This window comes from Pinus tabuliformis, chromosome 4_2, assembly GCF_031772625.1.
Source record: "Pinus tabuliformis cultivar Carrire ecotype Pingquan chromosome 4_2, CPIR1, whole genome shotgun sequence".
Classification (NCBI taxonomy): Eukaryota; Viridiplantae; Streptophyta; class Pinopsida; order Pinales; family Pinaceae; genus Pinus; species Pinus tabuliformis.
This window is the reverse complement of record NC_142304.1, coordinates 937,997,528-938,021,684: the sequence shown is the minus strand read 5'-3', so window position 1 is coordinate 938,021,684 and position 24,157 is coordinate 937,997,528.

The following is a 24,157-nucleotide window of genomic DNA, read 5'->3' as shown; positions in this document are numbered from 1 at the left end:
TGAATGAAGTTTTAACACGTCTTTATTCCAAAGACGGTTAAAATGATATGTTTATGGACGTTAAAATATTAATTAAAATATTACTTATAATAATAAATTATTAAAAATATACATAGATAAAGTACTATTTCTTAAATTAATTTTAATGTGATCGTTTAAAATATAATGTATTCACATGTTAATTTCAAATTTAATATTATATATATAGATATATAGATATATTTTGTAGCTGGGAAATCGTGATGAAAGAGTATTTAAGTGGTGAAAGTTTATTTTAAAATTTCATCGAGTTTAAATTCATTGATGTTTCCTCCATCTTATAGAAAATTTTCAAACATAAAAAACCTCATTTAAAATAGAAATTCTTCAGATTTCTATTTTTATTTAATTTAATTATTTTATTAATAATTTTAATTTTGTAACTTAATTTATTTTTTAATTTTTTTTTTTAAATTAATAATGTTAAAAAAAAATTATTCTATCTTATTTAATTTATATTTTGATTTGAATTAATTTATTAATAATTTTTAAGTAATTAATCAACAAAAAAAATTATTAATAACTTATTTGATTTTTTTTTAAATCATCATCTATATTACTTAGTAATATATATATATATATATATATATATATATATATATAATTCGTGAAAAAGATAGTGAACAAATAACTAATTTATATATATATATATATATATATATATATAGTTATATTTTTGCAGAAGTAGATATGGATTATTTTTTATATGGATATCAATAGAAATGTTTAATAAAAATGGAAATAAAGAAAAATAAATAATGATGGACAATCAAAGATGAATGTTTGCGAGACTCACGCATTATATCTATAAACATGTCTATGATGTCATGTTTGACTATGTACCTGATATATCTGCGAGTAAAGTATGATAATTTATGTACCTTAATCAAACATGAGTTTGATGAGGAAGTGTACCCCACAAAGAGATTGCAGTATGATGTGTTGTGATACTTAGCTTGAAGCAGTGATAAGCAAATGTACGGTGTCTAGAACTTAGACAAACTGCTGAACAAGTTGCAACCTATTCAAAGGCCGGATCCTGTTTGGATTTTCTGGGTAATATTTTGGGCAGATTTATGTGTCTAGACGTAACTCAAAGACGTCTAGGAGATTTGATCTAGTAACTCTTCAATTGGCAAGATACTTAGAAATAGAAACTATTTTTTAAAAGATTTTATTAGTACTTAGTATGCATAAAAACAAATAAATAAAATAAAAATAATGTAATATTATAAATTCTTGAAAATTTTGGAAAAGTTTATAGTGATGGTTTTGATCTTGTTGAAGACTGGTTCATAGCACATGGTATTGTGCTAATAATATTTGACTAAATTATTAATTTATTTATATATAATATTGACTAAAAATTACTATTCCTTAAAGTTTTTATTAGTGCTTAGTATGTATAAAAACAAATAAATAAAATAAAAATAATGTAATATTATAAATTTTTGAAAATTTTGGAAATGTTTATAGTGATGGTTTTGATCTTGTTGGACACTGGTTCATAGCACATAGTATTGTGTTAATAATATTTGACTCAATTATTAATTTATTATATGTATGGTTGACAAGATCATAAGATTTGAGTTGAGAGAATTGTAAATCATTTGTAAATTTTTATTTAATAGAAAAGTTAAGCTGGCTTTTCCAAATAAATCTATTGTTTATTTTGATTCTCTGATTTTTCTTACAAATTATTGTTCAGATCTAAGATTTAAATTAACAGGCAATTAAAGTTACGAATCCACTGCATTATTCTAACATCTGATATATTGACTAAGTTTTTAACACTGAGTGTCATTATTCTAACATCTGATATATTGACTAAGTTTTTAACACTGAGTGTCATTTTTCTGATTATTTTCAAAGGCCAGGTACGTAAAGCTGCATTAATAAATTTAGCCTGACAATGTTGAAAATATGCCAGGGGCCGGGATCGTCATTAAAGACACTCTAGTCCCTGGGCATTTTCCTTAGGTCGTCCTCGAGAGTTGACTTATAAATGATAGCGACTAAAAGATCAGGAATTGGTTGCCTTCCCTAGGGAAAATACCGAATAGAAGATGAGGAAACAGAACTGGTCAGACTTCTGGTCCTTAACATTTAATTGTTAAATTAGGGCGATCAACGAATAAAGTTAGGTGTGAGTCACGTATATGTTTATTTTTTGTACTTTCGAGGAGAGGAAAAACATACCTTTCCTTGCTTGCTTGTAGGGTTTAATATATTGACAGGAGTGGATATCCTAGGAGCCAACCTACTTTGCTTTGGCAGAATTTTTGTGTATATAATATAGCTATAACTTTACCGTTTGAGCAAACATTTAGGACTCAAATCCATTACCGTTTGAGCAAACATTTAGGACTCAAATCCATTGGAAAATGTAGCAAAAGATTGGCACGGCATATATTTAAATAGGGACATAATTGCAGAAATCAAGCATATGTGATAAAAGCGAGGATTTTAATGTTTTTCTTTCCCAAAAAAAGTAAACAAGAAGGACCAGCATGCCAAAACTAACTCCTTCTATAATAATCTATATTTCAGTTAAAAGTATCCAACCCAACTAAACCAAAAAAATCATGCACGCACTATGATTTTGTGGGCGCGCGCATCGTGAGAGCGTAAGATGTCTGCACACAAATAACATTGAAGTATCCAAATGCTCACAAAGTAGCATTGCCCCATTGTTAATTTCAAATAAGTCGAATCCCATAAAAATGATTTTGTTGTTTGGAACATTTTTCTAAATGTGCACGTATAACTAAAAAGATTGTATAATCGAAATCTCAATTTCATATCCGTAGTATTCAATAAAAGTGTTCGGGTGCGTCCGGAGGCGAGCCATATTTCCCATGCTATCGGGCCATAAATGAACGGCGGGTGTATATGCCCACCGTTCGATTTTGCTAAGGTCGAAATCGAACGGTGGGCATATACACCCGCCGTTCATTTATGGCCCGATAGCATGGGATTTATTGGCAGCCGCCCGCGTCCAGAGGCATATATACAAAACATCTTATAACGTTTACAAATAAATAAAATATTAACTATATATACAATTTGAATTAAATAGATTTAAATATTATTTTTAAAATTTTCCATATAATTATATATTTTATAAAAATAAAACTTAAGAAAATGAATAATTATTATATATAATCATAATCAGCGGACCTTAACTAAATAACCACCACCACCAACATCATAAGAATTTATCAATATGTTATTTAAATTTTTTTATTTTAATAAAAAATTAATAATTATAAAGAAAAATATAGAACCATTATTGTTTTTTATATAATTTATAATTTACAAAATAGACTCAATCAAATTATTATCAAATCATTTTTATGACATTGAGCTGGTAAGGTGAAGCTTAGCGAACACGGGAGGCAGGAGCAGGGAGCAGAGAAAAAGGATCTAAGATCAGTGCACGCAGAGTTTTTCTGAACGTCTATGAAGGGCGGACGAGGATGGGGCTCCACTCCCTCCTACAAGGAGGCCCTGGTTAGCAGGGGGAAAAAGCCTCTAGAAGATGTTAGGGAATCAGGGGTGGAAGGAGAGAAAAGCACGATAGCGGGAATAGAGGAGCCCACAAAAAAGGTTCAATATAGCACAAAAGACAAGGAGGTAGAGGACAAACAACAGGCAACTAAAGACAAGAAACACAGAGGACCATGCAAGCCCAAAGCAGACATAACTCCTAGGGTGATATTAAATAATTCAGAGCTGTAGGCGTACAGGGAACATATGGCGACATATGCCATCATTTGCAAGTTCATGGGACTATGGCCCACTAAAAAAGCTCTAAAATCATGGATCAGATACCACTGGAAACCTAAAGGAAGCATAGATCTTCACCTTGGGTCTAAGGGTTTCTTTACGATGGTGTTCACAAACATTGAAGATGAGGAAAGAATATTTGAAGGAGGGCCCTACTTCTATGCTGTTGCAGGACTCTACATGAGACCTTGGATTATGAACTTTGTGCTAGAAAAGGAGACTTTTACTTCAGTCCCTGTTTGGGTAAGACTCTACTTTCTACCTCTTGACTACTGGCAAAATGAATCGTTACAGGCCATAGGCAATAAATTAGGACGCTTTGTTAAAGCCTCTGAAGCTACGAGAAGGAGAAAATACACTTCCTTTGCTAGATTTTGTGTGGAAATGGACCTATCAGGAGCTCTACCGGAGGAGGTAATCTTGGAAGTTTTTGATGAAGAATGGGCACAAACAGTAGATTATGAGCACATTCCATTCAGATGTTGCAAATGCCATGAACATGGACATCTTTTTAGGGACTGTCCGCTCAACAAGGAAATAAACAAAAGCAGAAGCACTACAATGAAAGATGCAAACAACTTTTAGAAAGTGGTTAACCGAAGCAAAGGAAGTAAGAGAGGTTCGAGAAATTAGCAGCAAGGAGAAAAACAGTTCAGGCAAAACAGTTTCCAGGGGCTTCAGGAAGAGGAAGAAAATACTAAAGTAGAACAAACAATGGAAGGAGGTTCTGCAGAAAAGGAGGAAGGGAACAACCCAGTACAAACACGAAATGAGGAGTACCAGAAAGAGGCCACCATGAATGATGTTGAACAAGAAATGGATCAGGAAATAACCCAGAGCGACATGGAGATGGAGGATCACGAACTACAAGAAATTTTGGAGGAAGAGCATCTAGATCTAGAAGGCTTCTTGGAACAAGGAACCAAAGAGGGAGTGGATTCATTACCTCAAAAGGAGTTCCATAGAGTACAATAACTATTCGTCTGGAAATCTGAGAACAAAGGATCCGAAAAGCTAAGGAAGAATGAAAAACAAGGCAGCGAAGGAGTGAAATCTTTGAAAGCCACACCAGGATTAGCACCAGGAATCCCAGGAAAGAAAAGAGGTCGAAAAAGACAGAATGAGCTGTTGATGGAATGTGGGAAGTTAATGATAGATTCAGGTAAGATGAAAGACCTATCCAACTACTCCTTTAATAATCTTTGATAATGAAGCTTACGTCTTGGAATATAAGAGGTCTAGGAAGTAAAAGAAAACAAAGATTATTAACTAACAGAATGAAACAAGTAGCCCCGGATGTGATCTTCATTCAGGAAACTAAATGTTCCATTCAAAAGATAAGAGAGATACACAGCAAATGGCTCAATATATTTGAGTTTTTTGAGGTCAAAGCAGAGAATATAGCTGGAGGTATTCTCATGCTTTGGAATCCCCAAAAGATTGACATGATAGATGTTGAAGCATACAGAAATTATCTTTCAGTGATCATTCGGCCAGTGGGAGATAAGGAAAGGTACGTGGTTATGAATGTGTACTGCCCCCAAAGGTTGGAGGACAAACTCTTGTTTCTTGATTCACTAAAGAAGCTCATAGAACTTCATGCAAGAATCCCCTAGATCCTGGGGGGGGGGATTTCAATCTGATAAAATCGCTGTCAGAAAAAAAAGGAGGAACCAAAATTCTATCCAAAGATTCTTGTGCGTTTCAGACCTTCATGGACAGTATGAAGCTCGTGGATATTGCCATGAATAATGGGACCTTTACTTGGAATAATAAAAGAGGAGGAGAGTCTCAAGTGGCATCCAAACTGGACAGATTTATAATCTCAGAAGATCTTATGATCAAGGACAAGGACATAGTTGCGAGTGTTCTTCCCTTTGGAGGCTCGGATCACTGGCCAGTACAACTGGACATTTAGGGTATTGGCAAACACAACAACAGACCTTTCAGATTTGAAAATATCTGGCTCTCCCACCCAGACTTCTATAACAACATTGCTATCTGGTGGGCAAAGTATTTAGATATTCAAGGCACAAGAATGTTCCTTCTTCCAAAAAGGCTCAAACACATTAAACTCCCACTCAAGGAGTGGAACAAGAAGGAATATGGCAACATTTTTGAAGAGAAAGAAATTGTGGAAGGAAAATTGCAGAGACTCAACCAAACCCTCATTATTAAGGGTTTTGATAAGGAACAGAATGAAATGGAAACTAAATATCATCAAGATTGGGACAACTTATGTAAGAAAGAGGAAATTTTTTGGAGGCAGAAATCCAGAGTGCAATGGCTAAAAGAAGGAGATCGCAACACAGGATTCTTCCACAAAGCCACTATGGCGAACAGAGCTCACAACAGGATTTCTACTATTAAGGACAAGAAAGGTAACATGCTCAGCACGCATGAAGAAATAGAAGCAGAACTTGTTCAACACTTTCGGGACATTTCTCAGGAAACCTGCACTAACAGAGATCAATCTATTAGGGAGATCACTAAGCATATACCTAAGCTAGTCTCCAAAGAAGACAATTTCAACCTCAACAGACCAGTGTCAGAAGAGGAGGTCAAGGAGGTCCTTAAAGAGATGCAAAATGGCAAGGCACCAGGTCCGGATGGGTTCAATGTAGACTTCTTCAAAGCCTGCTGGAATTTAGTTAAACAGGACATTCTGAGCGTGGTGGAGGACTCAAGGAGGGATAAAACTATCCTGAAGGTGCTTAACACCACCTTTATCGCCCTGATCCCTAAACAGGATGTAGCCCTAACTCCTGACAGGTTCAGAACCATTACCTTGTGCAATGTTGTTTACAAAATTATCTCCAAAGTGGTGGCCAATAGACTCAAACCCCTTTTTCCTACCCTAGTGGCAGTGGAACATTCAGGATATGTGGAAGGCAGACAAATCCTCGATAACAGCATTCAAGCTCATGAGGTGGTTCACTCTTTGACTAACAATAAGAGAGATGGTATGATCATGCAACTGGACATAGCCAAAGCCTATGACAAGCTAAACTGGACATATATCAGAAAAGTTCTTGCTGCTTTTGGGTTTGATCATAACCGGATCAGATGGGTAATGGCCCTAGTCACTTCACCCAACTTTTCAATTATGGTTAATGGTTCACCCTCAGAGACTCTCACTCCTTCAAGAGGCTTAAGGCAGGGAGATCCACACTCTCCTTTTCTTTTCATAATCATGATGGAAGGGCTGGGAAGGATCATCAGACAAGCCAAGGTAGTGGGTTCAGTCAAAGGTCTCCAACTATCTGAAGGGGAGCGTGCTCTAACACATCAACAAATTGTGGATGATACTATGCTTCAAGGGATCCCCACGATCAAGGAAGCTCTTGCAAACAAGCAAATCCCAAAAGACTTTGCCATGGCTTCAGGTTTGGAGGTAAATCTCTCTAAATCTAATTTTTTTTTCTTTAATACTCACATTGCTATTCAAAGAAACATTGCCAGAATTATGGGCTTCCAAAGGGAGATCCTCCCCTCGAAGTATTTAGGAGTTCCTCTCACTGCCAAGCATTTACACACGAGCATATGGGAACCAGTCATTAACAAATTGCAAGACAAGGTCAAGAAATGGACCTACAAATCCATAAATTTGGCTGGCAGGTTAGTGCTAACCAAAGCTATCCTGCATTCCATCCCTGCCTTCATGTTATCTATTCTACCAGCTCCTCAAAGTGTACTACATCAGCTCAAATCCATCCAAAAATACTTCCTCTAGGGCAAGGGGGAGAAGCGTAAGAAGTGGGCCCTGGTAGCTTGGGATAAGATATCCAAACTTAAGAGATTTGGGGGGCTAGGCTTAGATGACCATGACTTACTCAGTAAGGTTCTAGGTGCCAAATTATGGTGGTGTTGGGTTAAAGAGCCAGAGACTCAGTGGGCAACCATTTGGAGAGAAAAATATGCTAGCACCTGGCATATCCATGATCTAATAAGAATGTCAGGTCACAGAAAGGGCTCACACATTTGGAACAAAGCTTGGGATAACCGGGGTTTGGTCTAAGGAAACAGCTTCTGGGAAATCAGAGAAGGAAATCTCAGCCTGTTCTGGGAGGAAAGATGGCAACAAGAACCTATACTATTAAATGAAGACCTAAGGGATCTCAAGGAATTCACAGATAGCAAGAGACTTTCTAAGGTGAAAGACTTTTGGGAGCAAACCAATAACAATGATAAATGGAGAATCTGGAGGGATTTTAAGGATAACAGTACCCTGAAGGCTAAGGCAGAAACTCTTAAGGAAGAGTTAGAGCAGAGGAAGATACTAAAAGTTGAAGGCCATGATCAACTGAGAAGGGGTAACAATAATGAGGGGGTTTTTAACCTCAAGGAAGCAAAGCTCATTCTCCTTGACCTTAATTCTCAACCTCCAGACAAAACCTGGCTTAACCTTTGGAGACACCAGGGCTGGATGAAGATTAAACTTTTCATGTGGCTCGTTCAGCAAAGGAAAATTCTATCCTGGGACAATATTAGGAAGAGGGGCATTCTAGGACCTTCCAGATGCCAGCTTTGTGAGAGGCATGAGGAAACCATGGAGCACCTTCTCAACAGTTGTATGTTCTCCTCTAGTCTATGGGACTCTTTTGCCTATTTTTTCCATCAGAAGAATAGGGACAAACATAGCATCTGTAACACCCTGACCAACTGGAGAAAAGATTTTTCAGACAATGAAGTTCTAGCCACAGCTTGGGCCCCCTTTCCAAGCTTCATTGTTTGGAATGTTTGGAAAGAGTGGAACAACCAAATCTTTAAAGAGGTAAATAGAACTTCCCAAAGCATTTTGGAGCTGATCTTAAAACAGCCCAAGGAAACGGTTAGCACCATCGTGCGAAACCTCCCCAAGAACTAGCCTTCTGCTACCGACCTGAGAATTCTCTGTGATCTGGGCCTACAAGGCATCTCTCCTCAGGTTCTGGACAGAAATCTAACCTCCCTGAGGGAAGCACAGGATTTCTGGCATCCTCCTCCAAAGGGTTATCTAAAATAAAACATAGATGGAGCTTCAAAAGGCAACCCGGGTACAACTGGTTATGGAGGGGTCCTTCACGATGAGAATGGTATTGTTCTCTTCATATTCCACTGTCATTTGGGAAAGGCTACTAATAACTTGGCAGAATTGATGGCTATGGAGCAATGTTTAGAGTTTTTGAGTTAGGAAAACAGGCAAAATGTGATAGTGGAGGCTAATTCTGAACTTATTATCAATTCAGTCAAGAAAATCAGCGGAGGTTCTAAGCCAAAAAAAGTCTCAAAAAATTGGAGACTTATTCAGGGATTCCAATGGATTCAACACCACCTTCAAAGCCTCCATACTGTTGGCTTTAAGCATGTCTGTAGATCAGTGAACAAATTGGCTGATTTGCTTGCTAACTAGTGTGTTAGTAGCACACAGATTAGAATGGCATCAAATTGGCATGAGCTGCCGCAGAGCAGGTTAAAGATGATTGTATAGGAATAGGCAGAAAATGATAAGTTGGAGTATAAAGATAGAGCCTGGAACCAGGGATCAAATTGACTCAACCTTTGCTTTCAACATCGGCTTGTGTCATCAGTTTCGTATAGGCGGTTTTGTGGCGTGGCGGATACCTAATCTGGTCGCTCACATTCCTAGGGTAATCGAGAGGAAGATCTCTGTTTATAGTGGAGAACGATTTGCATCCCTCATCTATTCAGCGTTCCAGGATCAGGCAAGGGAGATCCTCAAGCGCAGACAGAGACCTGCTTCTTCCGGCGACCGGTCCTTTAAAATTTTGGAGTCTCGGCATGGTTTACAGCCCCCAGGCGGTTTTACGACTGATCGCACCGCTTTCCGTTGGGAAGCGGTTTTGTTAATTTGGCAGCGATGCCACTCACCCTCTGACACGTGGCAGGGAGAGGGGTCCAAAAACCGCTCTTCCCCGCTCACTAAAGTCGGCCCTTCTTATCCCACGCGATATCAACATCATCCGTTGGATTTAGTCAATGGTAATCTACGGCTGCATCGGTTCGAGCATCTTGGGTTATACTTCGATCTTTTTGACAGAGTGATATCCCCCTTGACCATCGATCTTAAATGTTTTTTTGGATGGCTCTGATGAACAAAGCTTTTCCTAAAGCGAGGGTGCCAATTTGTTCACGAGCTCTCCGGAAGCCAGGTGGCAATTTTGTTGTTTTTCCGTGGGTTCGGGTTTCTTAGTAAGACTTTTTGGTTCTGACCTGGGGGTCTTGTCCTCCTTTCTTGTAAATTTGTACACTATTTTTTTCGGTTTTTTGAAATAGAAGGATCCATACTTGCCTTAGCAAAAAAAGGACATTAAACTCGTAAGGAGTAGGAGAAAGGTTATTCTTTTAATTTAAAATTTTTTAAAATTTTATTCTATTTTTAATTTTAATATAAAATATTATAAACATAAAAAGTCATTGGAATAAGGATATTTATTATTTATGCAGTCTTTGCAAAATAAAAAGTGGTAAAATATACAAAAATATAGATCTTATTAAAACCATTATGAAATTGAAATTTAGAATATTATAAAAGGGAGTATTATACGTTAATTAAAAATAATTTTAAACTAACATTTTTAATAATAAAAATATCTTTATTCTTTTTATCATTACTTCATATAGATATGGTTTTTCACAATTTTATAATAATATTAAATTAAAAAAAAAAAAACATTATAACCTATAGAAATGGTTTTTCACAATTTATAATAATATTAAGTTAAAAAAAACATTATAACCTAGTTGAATTTTTTTAATAATAATTTTTTTTTTTTTTTTTATCATTACTTAATATAGAAATTACTTAATATAGAAATGGTTTTTCACAATTTTATAATAATACTAAGTTTAAAAGAAAATATTATAACAAAATAAAATAGGTAAATTTTTTTACTATACAAAAGATAATTTGTCTCACTAAAATGTAGTATATATAAACATGAAACATGAAAAATAAAATGTGTTGTTCAGAAAATTGTTTCCTTGCATCCCAATGCGCAAGAGGTTGCTGATGTTAAGTACCAAAGTAAGGAGTAGAAGAAGGCAAAAATGAAATGTTTTGTTGTAAGTCTAGCTCGGACTTAGACTAGCAGGCAAGTTAAAGTTTAGGTTGCATGATTAAGGGGAGGTGTTATAACATTAATCATGACTACGGTAAACTAAACTGCGTCGCTCACTGTTTCCTACGTCATGTAATTTAATGTAAGTCTGCAGAGTCGATAAGACATCAGTTCAAGTCCGTGGAGATCATTATTAATTCTCCTGAGTATGTATTTATAAATAATTATATTTAGTTAGGAAATATCAAGCTCTTCTAAAAAGTCTTCACATTTTCTGTAAATTACAGAAAAATGAATGTAGAAAATCTAAATAAAAAATATTAAAAATACAAACTCCATCGTTTTAAAATACAAATATTAGAAACAATAAACATTAGAACATTCCTAAAATGATGGGAGACTCAAGAATTCGAATATTGTAAAATGAAAAAATCTATGATCATTATTATATTGAGATGATTGAAGAGTAAATCACTTTATCCAAAAATGTAATAGCTATACACAAATTAAAACTAAATTTAAAATTATTTAATGAAAAAAATCTACCCACTAAAATAATAATAATTATTTAATACTTCTCTTAATATTTTTAAATACAAAAATAAAATTTTAATAACTATACACAAATGAAAACTAAATTTAAAATTATTTAATGAAAAAATCCTACGCACTAAAATAATAATAATTATTTAATACTTCTCTTAATATTTTTAAATACAAAAATAAAATTTTGACAACATCCTAGCATTTTAAAATCTAAAAAGCAATTAATAATATTAAAAAACTTAAAATTCAATTAATAATATTAACACCCATATCATATCAATTAAATCCCTTTATGAACTACTCAACGTAATACGTGCTATCGAAACTCAACTTCTGAATAACACGTGCTATCGATATATAAATGGGTGTATGTTATCTAAATCTAAACTCAAGAATCTCCATGAAATTAACATTTTTGACTTCAATTAACACATATGCAATATAACATCAGTATATGTTAAGACGTATTAAGAATCGAGTATATATATTTGTTAACACGTATGAAGACTCGAGTATATGTGAATACATTACATGTATATTTTATATTTGGAAAAATGTGAGAATCACAGTCAAGGATTTTTCTTCCGTTTGTCCAATAAAGAAGCATAAACACACAGGTGCATAACTGTGGTTTTGAGAGGAGGCCTCCCTTCTCATTGGGCACCTGGTGGAAAACATGCTTGTATCATTAAAATTATTTAACGGATGAAATATTATAGAACATTACTTTAAGTAAGGATAACTGTCATGATAGTGAGCCCAGTCTGACGTTGCATAGCATAAAGCAGGAAGAAGGTATGTTTTTCATATTTTCTAATTTCTTACGTTCTAGTTTAGAAATTTTTTTACAAAATTTACTAACATATAGGTTTTCCAAATTATTATTCCATTTTCCTTTATGGTCTATTTAATATAAACTTTATCATTATATTATATTATACAAAATACTTAAATCAGATAACCTAACATTTATTGCTATAGCAGATTATTATAAGCTTCTTGATGTAATCTTGTATTATTTTTATGATTTTTTTAACTTGGTTAGTTAATCACATACTTGATGATGTAAATGTCACTTTATGCAAGGAATCAACATCATAAAAATGGCTAAATATGCAACTACATGATTAGACATCGATATACTCTGGAACTAGTAGGGTGAAAATAAGTAAACATTAAATTTTATTAAATGCTCGTAAGAGTGTTCACCCCTCACTCAATGGTTATATTGGACTTCATCCATTGACCAATGTCATAAAATATTACAAAGAAATATCATCCTCAATACAACATAGCTAGCTATAAGCTATGACAAATCATCATGATATCATCTACCCACAATCTTGGAGCATTGTGTCTTTGGGGCATCATTCTTCACATCAGTGGATAATCCTACAACTAACAATCCTTCAATCTGCATATACCACTAATTATTAATTACTATAATGTTAAACATAATCTGTATTTTTCATGCATCATAGTCTTTTCTACCACCATTATTGTCAACCACCTCTGATATCGTGAATAGATCAAATATTAATCAAACCAATAATAAATCCATACTAGTGCTACTTCAACAACTATTCATGTGCATATATGAAATATAAACAAAATATCACGACATCCCTCCTTTAACAACACTGCACATGCATTAATTAAAAAACTTATAACTATCAACGCATGTCTTTACATAAATACCACACTAACTATTATTCACCCCGCACGAGCACACATTTGTTTCGAAAGGAAAACCATTACAACTTTCCATATTCTATTAAAGGATACTAGCACCTTAGCTTTCATCTTAGGACATGTAATTATATAAATTCTATTAAAAAGAAACTAGTCCCTCATCTATTTCTTTGTATATGCAATTATGTATTATTTTCCAAAAGAACTAATATAAAGAATATTATTCTTATGCATGTGAATGCATTTCCTTTTCCAAAACAAAACTAACGTAATAGATACTATTCTTGTGCATGCATCTGCATTTTCTTTCCGACAACATCTTTTCCAAAGGAGAGCTATTCACAATAGCTATTGTACATGGAAAATACATGCTCTCTTTCAAAATAAAGATAACATAATAGTTATTTTTTCTTGTATGCAACCACATGTTCTTTCCAAAAGAAAATAAATTAATATAATAGCTTTTCTTCTTGTATGCAAAACACATCACACGTATACATTCCAAAAAATTCGACCAATAGCTAGTCTTTTCATGGTTTCTTTATCTTATTATATGTAGGGTCTCCATGTATTCATTTTAATGAAACCTAATACCATAGCTACTCTTTCCATGCATGAACATATATATTTCTTTTTCTAAGAAATCTGACACAATATAGCATGCATAAATGTTATTAACTTCTCTTTTTATGTGCATAAACTATGCAACTTTTCAAGAAGATTACTATGATTGACTTAGCTTATCTTTCCATTTGATGGTTGGATTTGTTGATGGGCTAATTAACAACATATTCTAATGAAAACATCCAGCCTCCCACTGAAACTTTTCCTTGAATCATTGGTCCAACACCCATTGGCAGCGATGAATAGACATTGCCACCGCCCTAGCATACCAACACTTGAATGACAAAGATGAGATCAAAGCAACATGTGGGATTAGGGTTTGTGAAAGTGCTCCAATAAGGATCACAAGAGCTAATGGAAGATACACAAAATGTATTATCTGAATCTTCACACAATTAAAAATAAGCAGTCACAATATCTCTAACAACATAGAAATTGATCAACTACAATAGGTAATTGAAGGCCATTGTACAAATAACACTCCGAGAGAGAAATGAAAGATGGCAACCATCATCTGAGAGAGAAATGAAAGATGGCAACCATCACCATATATTCAATAGAAAATCGATGTGGCAAGAAAACCGATCTAAAAAACCATTATTCTAAATTATTTTTTGAAATAGACCATATGATTACCGTATAGTAGTTTCCCCTACCAACCCTAACTAATTCTCACTTATAACTGTAAAAGCATACTATTATAATATGTTTTTTACATAGGTTTATTATGTCTATTTTTATTATATTTTTTATTCTAATATAATATATGAATTTGTAAATTTTTAAAAATTTTCTTTTATTTTTTAAAATTTAATTATTATATATTTGTTTTATATATAAATTATTTATTTATTTTTATGTATTTAAATTATTTTTTTAATATTTTCATGTGAGTTTTAATTATAAATATTTTTGAATATTATTTGTCTTATTCTAAACATAAGAGTAATCATTATAATATATTTTTTACATATGTTTATTAGGTTTATTTTTGTTATATATATTTTTAATATAATATATTAAAATTAAAAAAAAATTCCTTTAATTTTTTAAAATTTAATTATTATATACATTTGTTTTGTGTTTAAATTATTTATTTATTTTTTAAATATTTTTACGTTAGATTTAATTATAAATATTTTTAATTATTTATCAATTTATTTTGTGTTTAAATTATTTATTTATTTTTAAAATATTTTCGCATTAAATTTAATTATAAATATTTTTAATTATTATTCGTCTAATTATAAACATAAAAAATGAATGTTATTAACCAAACTATATTGGAGTACATTGTTGTTTTGGTTTTTTAATAGCATTCTATTAATATTTTAATTTTATAACACATTACTAAAAACATTTCAATGTTTGAAAAGTCTTTCGTTTCAATTGCCGCATTTATTAATATGGAAGCACCATCAACTATGAATTAGCACATTGCGTCAATATGGTATTTAGATAATGTCTCCAACACCTACTGCATAATATATTTTATTTGTGTGAAATTTGAATTAATTATATTTAATTATTATTTTTTAATTTTTCAATTTTTCAATTTTTTTCAATAATTTCAAGGTTGTAACAAATTTATTATCTAATAAAATAATATGTTAATTTTACTTATTTATAAGTATTTATATTTTTTTTTTGTATGTTTGGTAGGGCTATTTTTTTTCATTAATATAGAAGCAAGTTACATCCATATAATAGATAGTTAGGTAGCCGTAACTTCTCCAGAGGGAAACCAAGTTTGTCGGCCACCTAATAGCATGATATGCCATCCAGTAACAAAAAATAATAAGTCTCTCTAACCAAGGTAGATAAGTCTGAATGTCTTTTCCTTGGCTGAATTCTACATGCCTAAAAACAAAAATATCAGCATTCTAAAAGCTAAAATCTTCTCGCATAGAGAAAAGAAAAGAAAACTGAGAGACCAGCTAACAGACTACTATACTCCATCGGTAGACACAGACTCCACCGAATCCGGGTCCTTAGCATTGGATCCCGGGAACTCTCTCTGTGGGTGAATACAAGGGAGATGTTCTTCTATTCGTCGAATGCGGCCATCCTATTTTTGCATTTGAAATTGGAGCTTCTGGAATTCCTGTTCATAATGAGGAAAGTCCTGGACTCCTACTACCATGCCAACAGAGACTTGCTCCAAAGCCTTTCCCAAGATACGCTTTATAGACCAATACAAGAGCAAGGTCTATTTAAATTGAGTGATGCAACCATGGGTGTGTCCTAGATCTGGCACCATAGTCAGCCAATCCTCCGCATCGATTTCCATCATGAAAGCCTTGACTATTCAAGTTTGCTTCACATTCCACAATTAACTATCGGATTTCCTCTGATGTACCTTCATGATAAGTTGTAGCCAAATCATTTATGATGCTCACAACTCATTTTTGACCCCTTGATTTGCCCCCAGAGGAGCTAGGTTGCCCTGCCGACGTGGCCCCCCTTGTTCTTCTACCTCAGCCCCTCAGGGTTGGACTTTGTGCCTTTGCAGTCTCTGATCGAGCCATTCACGTGCACTTATAATTTATAGTGTGGAAAATGGTTAATCGAATTGCTTGCATAGGTGGTAGCCCACGCCCAGAAGATCCCCTCTTCCAGGTGACACTACCGCCCCACACACCTGCTAAGGAAGAAACATGAAACAGGAATTTCCAATAAAGAACCTGAGGGACTTCCCCCCTTCTATTCCATTGAATATATTCCTTACCGACCTACCCAAAAAGAGATATGACCGACATAACTAAGAGGCATGTAACATATCAGTTAGAAATTGTTCTAGAGAAAAAACTAGAGCATGTTCCACAAAGACAAACCATGTTCCCAAGGCAAAGGAGAGTCACAAACATATGCTATAAATGGCTCCCATAGGAGCAGAGACCATAGAACCCACTTAGGAACCTCCAAGGAGCAATTTTGCTCCATTACAACTAGAGAAAAAGCCCCGAACCATCCCAAGAAAACTCATGAAGACAAGACCTAGGAAGAAACTGAAAACTACCCATCTCCAAGTCCAAGTGATGTGAGGTTGATACAAAAGGATGCCCCAGGGACAGACCATAGTGAAAGACACCCAATATAACCCCATCTTTGTTAAGATAATCCAAAATAGAATAGACACAGAGACAATCTTGGGCAGTTGCACCTGATTCAGAAGGAAAACAAACTCATGCAGATGCATGGAGCCTCTCTTTCTTTCAAAACCTAACGATTCAAAACCATACAGTCCCAATTCCGTCAAACAGTTAAGGTGTTGCATGGAAGAGGGAAAGGAATAATAGATCACATATCAGTCTACCCATGCTGGGGGAAGCCTGGACTGCCACCACTCCTGTTTCTACGTCTATCCACAGAGCCCAACACCACCCTTCAACACTCCTCTACCGTGAACTAGACACTTACCAACTTCGTTCACAGAGCAACTTACCAAATGCCAAAATCAAAACACAATACCGTTGTCACCTCTTATGTGAGTATTAACACCATGCATGCATGGAGCGAGCACACCATATACCCCAAGCATGTGCAGGGTGGTGTGTTTGTACCCCGAGGGTGCCTTCATTAATTTGTCATAATGGAGATGTTGTCCAATTCACACCGCGATCAGAAATCCATAACTCCTATGTAACAAATAAAGATAATAATTAAAAAATTAGTTTACAGAAAAAATATTTATATTTCAATAAAATATCATTAATTAAAATATTATTAAGGCATCAATATCATGACCATGAAAAGATAGTAATATATTATTAAATATATTATTAAATTTCCAGTAATTTTCACTTGAAAATTTTAATTAAGAATAAAAAGAAATGAGGAGCTATGGAATTGGAGAGTAGGATAAAAAGTTAAGGTTTCATATTCCATGGAAGTATATTTAAAGTAGTGAATGTCCTAAATATATTAGGAAATATAAAAATATTTACCAATTGTACAATGTTTTTAAAAATTAAAAAGTAATTTTATAACTAATTTAAAGTCTTCTTTATAGAAGAGGATTGATCTATTCCAAACTAATAAATTCATAATGAATATGCAATATGTTATAAGTTAATAATCTCTATACTAGTATTTTATAAATTGGTTATAAAAGATAAAATTCAATTGATATTACATCTCCATTTTGTAGATTCATCCTTAAATGGCGGGAAATCTAGATACAAATGGTCATGATTAATTATGGAGGATGAATCTACAAAGTATGCTAATTAGATGTGAGAATTAAGATGTTTCATTAATTTCCATTTTATTCTCATACTTTACATGATTATTATATCTATTATATGCATGTATATCTATGTGCATATATGTATATAAGTGTGTGTTACTTGTGAAATTAGAGTGATAATTAATCATTCTCTAACAACAATATGGTACTAGTTAAAAATGTACACAAATATACCCAAATATGTGAGGATTATAATAAAAAAATAAATTTTCAAAAAAACATATAAAAGATAAAAATTCTCAAACTCATTTCTCTATTAATCATAAATTTGTATCTATTAAAAATGTTTAAATATATACAAATATATTAATATAGTTAATAAACTTTTATTATTAAGTGTTATTAATTTTTTATTATTACTTATCTCATATATTTAGGAAATGTAGATATTAATATTTTATGATGAAATAATATTTACATGACAAAGTATTTTCTTTAGAGTTGTTTTAGACTCCAAAGAAATACATACCCGCAACTCCTATCGTCCACTTTTGACTTAGCCAAATACAAATTGCCATGTAAATTGGTTCATTATGGTTGTAATGTTCATATATTAGTACAATCATTAAATAAGCAAAATTGTTATGACCAAAAAATACCAAGCTTGGAGACATTTCTCATAAAATGGATGCACGTGGAATAAGAATTATATAATGCGTAGCCCACATCTAAATGTATACCCTCTGTCAAAGTACCTTATGAAATTTTTGATGGAGAGAGTTTCATGGTAAATCCTGAAATCCCAAAAACAAACGGAGGCATATTCATTACACCATTAATGCCTTAACCTTTTTAAACATGCGTAAAGAGAATTTTACGAATTATTTGCGGAGATTACAATATCTTTATCTTTGAAAATACTACCCTCGCTAATCACTATACCAGCATTCCAGAGAGAATTAACATAATAGTTTGAATTCATAAAAAGAGATAGCTTGCTTTTATATGTGGGGGTGGGTCATCCATGATAAATAGGAATGATGGAGAATTCCTTAATAACTCAAGGAGAATATGTAAAGAGAGAAATTGTGATTTTTTTTAATGGAAGGCCAAAACGATTAAAAAGCTTTTCTGTTCAGAATTATGGCATTATAGGTTACCTTCTGGTCTTTCAAAAAAAATTCTTATATGAATTAACCTTTTTAGGAGATAAATTATTAGAAAATTAAAAGCAAAAATATAATTTTGATAGAGATGTTTATGAGATAAGAAAATAATACCGTCTCTAATGATTATACGAACATTCGTAAGAGAAAATACCATAATTGTTTCAAATCATAAAAGGAGATAGCTTGCTCTATATGTGTGGGGGTGCGGTCATCCATGATGAATAGGAATGCAGGATCTCTTAATATGTAAACAGCCAAATTATGTTTTTTTTTTTCTATTGAATACCAAAACTATTAAAAGGCTTTTCTGTTGAGGATGATGGCATTATGGGATACTAACGGAAAGGGAAAAAATAGTTTTGATAGAGATGTTTACGAGATGCACGAAAAATTTTAAAAATATTTGTTTATTTATTTATTTTTAAATACTTATTTATTTATTTATTTTTTATATCGATTTTACTATTAAAAAATAATGATAATGGTGGTTATTAATATCCAATACGATTAACACAATTACATTTAATTTATTAAATATAGTTAATATAATATTAACACAGTTATTTGAGACAATGCTTGATATGGTGGATGAGATCAACAGTGAAAAAGGGAAATTGCATATCGCAAGTCGGGAACCTTGTGTGTATATGCTTTTGAGTATTTGTAACTCCGCGATGCAATATATGATTTTGGGTTTTGTTGATCCTATTGTCTGTTAACCATCAACGGGCCTGTCTTTTGCTGGTTTTTACACTTGTAAAGAGGTGTACCATATGTAATCTTTATCGGTTAACTAAAAGCTCCACTCTTATTTGACAAAAAAAAGTTTATCACAACTACATTTAATTTATTAAATATAATTAATATAGATTGAAGGCTTCATTTGCATGTACCACACAAACCATTGATAAATATGTAATAATAAAAATAATAGTAAAATAAAATTATTATTATTATTATAATTAATAAAATTAATTACTAATAATAATAATAATAATTAATAAATAAAAAATAATAAAAATAATATTTATTTATCAATAATAATAATAATAATAATAATAATAATAATAGTAGTTGTTGTTATTAAATATTTATGTATTAATACAAAATATTTATTATTTAATAATAAATTATTATTATTATTATTATTGATTAATTAATTATAAATAGTTATTTTTTTAATAATTAATAATATTTAGGGTATTCTTGAGCTGGTTGGAGCTAAGGGAATCCTTGAGGCAAACTTGTGAGTCTGTGAGTTCTTTGGCTGGACTTGTACAATATACAACTCTTGATGCTTTTGAATAGACCTTGTTAGATCTCTGTCAAGAAATTATTCTCAGACCGAAAAATAGGCTTGGGGGGAGAATTGGCCATATTTTTTATTATCATTGGTTGGGAAGAGTGGTCTCTCTTCCTTGTAAATTTCCTAGCAACATGACCTAAGAAATATTAGTACTTTAATTTGTTAATTCTAGAACATGGAATACTATTTTTATGTACTGTAATGTGATTTTATACAAGTGTATATATATATATATATATATATATATATATATATATATATATATATATATATATATATATATATATATATATATTGGTTATAAAGAAATGATATGCTTTTCATGTAGAATAATTTATGATTTTGTGGCAGAATTGACATACTTGATAACACATTGTAAGGAACATAAATCCCTCTTGCTAACAATAGGAATCTCCCTAGATCCTAAAGGAAACTAGAAACAAACAAGCAATTCAATAGTTCTTTCCCTAAGCTTACTTCGTTTGAATTATGGATATAAAATACAGTGAATAAGCATATCACTTATTTGTGAAATGCTCGATGAAGATCCCCACTTGTCTTGATGTAGCTTCTCAATGCTTGAAAAAACTTGCAAACACAAACATGAAAAAGATCAAAGGAATATGCAACATAACAATCAAACAAGCTTAATCTAATGATAAAGGAGATTAAAAATTGAAATTTTCTTAAAGAATATCTAAAGAACTATAAACCATTCATCATTTCAGAAAGACAATATCATGGAAAAATTGATTCATTTGTACTAATTCACGGATAAATAAGATCCTTACAACCTTTGACTTGATGTCATGAGGTTCCTCCAAAATGCCTCCGACTCTTTCCTTTGACGATAAGCCTTCCAATCTCAATTCAACATCATAAGTCTATTTTTATGGCCTCCTCTATCCCTCTACCCTCTTGTCAATTTATAGGCCGAGAGGAACAAGTTTCAAATGCAAAAAAGGAGGATGAGATTCCTTAAGTGGGGGATTATGGGTTCTTGAGGAAAGGGAATTAGGTCCATCATTTGAGGGGTTTGGCTTGAATAGATATGACCTGTGAGCTTTCAGTTGGGATATATTCGCCCAATAATGCTTCTAGATGTCGCTTTTTATTTTTATTTTTCTTTGATTCACCTGTGCGGTGTTGTTCTCAGAGACAAGTACAACAAATGTGCAGAAATGTCTAGAGAAACTGTACAGGTCATACTTAACAAGGTATACAAGCTATTTTCCCCAAAATTATCATCTTCTTAAAGGAACTTTTTATTGTTCGACCTCTAAGGGAGTTCAATGGAACATGTTCATGGATGGCGAGAAATCCATTTATATCGATCAAGTGTCACGGTGACAAAATTATGTTTAACAGATTGCCCCCTAAAGTTCAAAGTTTGAAAAATAATTTTTAAAGACTGAAGCGCTTTATCATGCCAAAGATCGGATTAGACACAATGGTCGAAAACCTGAAACAAACATTCAAGGATTACAATGAAAATATATATAATCATCACTGAGCTAGGCATTCCCATACTCACAGTAAAGATAACTCAATGAACAACTACAAAAAAAAAACTCAAAAATCATATCGATAGCAGACCAAGTATGGACGAAGCCATCATTTATGACTCAGTCTACACGATCATGAATATAAAACTCATCACAACCTAGATTAATGAAACTGGATCAAAGGTCTTGATATCGGTCTCTCAATCTATAGTACGCATCTATCCATGCGAGTGAATGTCTCGAAGTCAAACATGGTAGAAACCATTTGATTACCAATGAATGATGTGCATCGTTAACAAGTGTGAGAGAAATCGCCATTAATGATGATGGCTCTCAAGGTACTCCCAGTGCAATCTATGAAGTGTGAATAAGGGATCTGAAGTCGAACACTCATAGAATCTTTCTATCGAAGGCCAATGATGAGAACTTGTCATCAAAGGAGAGAAACTTTCCATTAAGGCATGCAGGCCTCAAGGTACTGAAGGTTTATAGATCAACTTCCTAAATAATGAGTTGAATTCGATAGGAAGTGACTTGTTGCAACAAAGCCTACAACATAAAACACAATGCCAAGTTTTGAAGAATAGTCTGTAAGGACTGACTCAGGGACAACTGGTGCGACTAAAGACAAAAATTTGCAAAGGAATACAAAATGAGGTTGAACTTCTCTTGAGCACATAATGACACAACAATTGACTTGGCAACATTTGAGTCAACGATAATACTTAAAACCAAGAGAACACTTTAAATTAGATTTGATTAACTGTAAGGCAAATGCATTTCCCAACCTAGACATAAATGTGACAGAGTGTCATGTTCAAGAGTGACATACTGCCTTTATAATGAATATAAAATGGATACCTTTTCCCAATTCTCCCCCACCATTAGTTGCAAGCACCTCTTTATTTTTTACAAGTTTGACGAGGATAACATATTCTTGTCCTATAAGCTCATCCTTTGGATGAACCAATCGAAGTATTTTTAACGAACCCTTAGAAGGAATGGTTTGGTCTCGTTATTCTTAACGAGTCCTATACCGTTTAATTTTTATGAGTCCAGTAAAGGAATAACTTGATTTCATTTTCTTTTAAGAGATTGAAAAAGACACAAAAAAGGAAACTCATTTAGTTCTTTTAGAATAAAATTTTAACGAGCCTAGAGAAAGTAAAGCTCAATGTTTTTCAGTTTTAGGGAGTTAGAAGAAAAACATAAGAAAACTTTGTCACATTATTTTTCATAAATTTAGTCCCTTAATCCTAAAAAAGGATAAAATAATGCAAGAGAGAACTCTATTGGCCATAATCAGTCAACGTATACATTTTTTGTAAATAGTCTAGTTCAACCTGTAGAAGGCGTAAACTTGTACCAAGTGGACAGCTGTTCATTTACTTTTACGAGTTCGAACAGTGAAGTGCTCAACAATTTTTTCATGTTTTAATATTCTTAAAAAGGGCTTAAAGAGGACTCCATGGTTTCATGTTTCGTAATTTTCTAAGAGCATGGAAAGTGATAAAAATTTTCTCGTAGTCAAAATGATATATTTTCATATTGTAACCTGTTCTACACATTAAACTCAAATAAATTATCATAAATGCTCAATATTTGGATAAAACATTGAAAATTTTGACTTTTAAAAGATCCTAGGTATAAAAATAATATTTTAATCACCTACAAAATTTATAAAAGTTGAAAAAGTAATTCTATTTTCACCATTCGTTTTTACTCATTTCGAGAGCAGAAAGAGGGTTTTTTACCACCGAACTTCTGAAGCTAATTTCGAGAAAACTGGTGGATGAAATCATTGGTCGTTTTCTCCAAGTAATAGTTCTCTTCACTATCTTTGTTTTCATCCATTTATTTTCGAGTCTTAGGTGTTCATGTGACTTTTTTAAGGAGTTCCATTTTAAAAAATATGCCCTCGGCCCTGCGCGGGACCTCTCCATTGTGTTCACACAGGCCTAATTTTTTATTTATATTAAAATATGTTGTCGTCTCATAAACTTGCCCGAGTATCCATGTAGCTACACTTTGTTTATGAAAACATGATTGCGCAGGCATGAGGGCTTTTGAAAAACACGGAAATTCCGCCCCAAAAAATCCACAATTAGTTATAATAATTGTTCTAACTTTTTCTAATTGTTTTTTTTTTCTCTGTAAATACTAACTTATATTAACTGAAAGGCAAAATATTTTTACATATGATTGAGGCGTAACAACACTCGACAGAACAGAACTGC